The sequence below is a fragment of the Muntiacus reevesi genome, chromosome 22 (genome assembly GCF_963930625.1).
Source record: "Muntiacus reevesi chromosome 22, mMunRee1.1, whole genome shotgun sequence".
In the NCBI taxonomy this organism is placed as follows: domain Eukaryota; kingdom Metazoa; phylum Chordata; class Mammalia; order Artiodactyla; family Cervidae; genus Muntiacus; species Muntiacus reevesi.
The window spans coordinates 16679591-16682451 of record NC_089270.1 but is presented as its reverse complement, the minus strand read 5'-3'; the positions used below and the strand labels follow the sequence as shown (position 1 = coordinate 16682451).

The 2861-nt window shown below is 43.2% G+C and overlaps 1 pseudogene; it reads right to left on the bottom strand.

Moving 5' to 3' along the window:
- Positions 1 to 240: 240 nt before the first annotated feature.
- LOC136152847 (E3 ubiquitin-protein ligase Mdm2-like) lies at positions 241 to 2656 on the bottom strand (annotated as a pseudogene).
- Between the last annotated feature and the right edge of the window lie 205 nt (positions 2657 to 2861).

Sequence of the window (2861 nt, the reverse complement as noted above, 5' to 3'; positions counted from 1 at the left end):
GTCCATGGGATTCTCCAGGCAAGAGTACTGGAGTGGGTAGCCATGCCCTTCTCCAGGGGATCTTCCTGATCCATGGATTGAAGCTAGGTTTCTTTTTTTTTTTTTAAACTTAAAGAGTATTTTATTCATTTTCGTGGTTTAACAGGACTGGTAAAAACAGTGGTCATTATGGGTAAGTATAAAATGAAAAAATAACCCCAAGTCTTCCTTGACTCCCACCCTCCCACCAAAAAACTGCTACCGCTGTATATGGCAAATAACCTTTGTAGACACCATGAGACACATATTCACTTTGTAGTGGTGGATGGTTTAGTTGCTAAGTTGTGTCTGACTCTTGCAACCCCATGGACTGTGGAGCCTGCCAGCCTGCTAGGCTCCTCTGTCCATGGGGTTTTCCAGGCACGATTACTGGACTGGGTTGCCACTTCCTTCTCCTCACTTGGGGCTTCTCAGCAGTAACAGCTACATCACCCCAGCTTTAACATTTGCTTCTGGACATCCTGAGCTTTAAATAAAAAAACACTGTACTACTGTACTCTGCACAGTCGTGTACAGCACACAAAAGCACCAGCGCAGAGGGCGCACGCGTACGACGACATACAAAAGACTCGTGAGCTCAGTGGCTGAGTGTCCAAGTGTGGGTCTGCATCTTTGAAAGTTCACAACTTAAAAAAAAAAAAAAGCAAATTCACAACTTAAAGGTTCCAAATCATCGTATGTAAGAGACTTACGGTATTTTAAGCGTCTCTGAAAGACTACAGAAACGAAGGATTGGAAGTTTTAAGAGTATCTAAAATTTAAATATTAAATGTTTCACAGGAACTTTTTTTTTTTTTTTACATGAAAGGTACTAAATCCAATCTAAGTTACACTGAAAGCCAAATATAAAATAGCAACAGAATAGGCATTTTCCTGAAAGGAATAATCACTATTGGGAAGAAATCTACATGTAAAGTATTTTCTTGCTTTGATACAGCTAAAAAAAAAATAAATTTCATGTCTAAATTTTTAGGCTTATAATATATAATTCTGTTTTTACAGGTAGTCAACTAGGGGAAATAAGTTAGCACAATCATTTGAATGGGTTGCCTACATACTGGACAGGGCTTATTCCTTTTTTTAAAACTTCTTTGCACATGTAAAGCATGCCATAAGATGTCCTGTTTTGCCATGGACGATGCAACCATTTTTAGGTCGACCCTGGCAAATTACACAAGGTTCAATGGCATTAAGGGGAAAACTAGACTCCATGCTTTCTTCTTTGTCTTGTGCTTCTTCTCTCTCAAACTCTTTGACATCTTCTTGGCTACTGTAAATGATGCTATTAGAAGTCGATGGCTGAGAATAGTCCTCACTTTCTTGAGAAAGAGAGGCTTGTGTGATTCTATCATCATTTTCTTCAACACATGATTCTCTAGAATCACTGACCGTAGACTTCTTACAGTCAGGGACATCAAAGCCCTCTTCTTGCATCGAGTCTCCTGGTTTGGCTTTCTCAGACATTTTCCCTTTATCTTTTCCTTTATCTTCAGGAAGCCAATTTTCACGAAGGGCCCAACATCTGTTGCAATGAGGTGGAAGGGGAGGATTCATTTCATTGCACGAAGTACACTTCCAATAGTCAGCTAAGGAAATTTCAGGATCTTCCTCAAATGAATCTGTATCACTCTCGCCTGCCTGATACACAGTAACTCGATATACCTCATCATCTTCATCTGAGAGCTCTTGTCCTTCTTCACTAAGGCTATAATCTTCTGAATCAAGAGACTCAACTTCAAATTCTACACTGAACTGATCTGAAACTGAATCCTGATCCAACCAATCACCTGAATGTTCACTTACACCAGCATCCAGATCCGGATTTGATGGAGTTCCTGTCGATTCACTGCTACCGCTTCTTTCACAACATATCTCCCTTATTACACACAGAGCAAGGCTTTCATCAAAGGAAAGGGAAATATTATCAGATTGTGGCGCTTTCTCTGCCGGTCACCAGGTAATTCATCTGAATTTTCTTCTGTTTCACTAACTGCTCTCCTTCTAGATGAGGTAGATGGTCTAGAAACTATATCTGAAGATGAAGGTTTCTCTTCCTGCAGCTCTTGCACAAGGTCCTTTTGATTACTCCCTCCTTCAAGGTGACACCTGTTTTCACTCATAGACGTGCCTGAATCTGATGGTTCTTGCTGACTGACTACTACCAAGTTTCTGTAGATCATTGTATATATTTTCCTGTGCTCCTTCACAGAGAAGCTTGGCACTCCAAACAAATCCCCTAGATCATTTGAACAATACACAATATGTTGTTTTTCATCATATAATCGTTTAGCCATGATATACTGGCCAAGATAAAATATAACCTCTTTCATAGTATAAGTGTCCTTCTGTGCACCAACAGACTTCAGCAACTTCAAAAGCAATGGCTTAGGTCTAACCAGGGTCTCTCGTTCCGAAGCTGGAATCTGTGAGGTGCTTACAGCACCATCAGTAGGCACAGACATGTTGGTATTGCACATTTGCCTGATGCTCACTAACTGGGGTTTTCCGCGACTGCAGTCGGAGTTGGGGGGGTCCCCCGAAGCTCCCCAGTTTCCATTACCGGGCACGTGGAAGCCCGACGCCCCGGGCCTCGGCGACCATTCCACTCGCAGGGCCCTGGCTGGTGGGGCGCTCGAACGCAGTAGATCCGGAGAAAAAAAGAGGCTCCTGGCGGTTAAAACGGCAGGACCTCGGTCAGAGGGGTGAGGGCTACCCCTCAGACTAGGTATTTTGCTCCATTTTCCTTTCAGTCAGACCGGGCCGCATAGGCCCCCGAACCTGCTGAGGTGGCCGAGGTGCGCCGGATGCGCGCCCCCTGCGGT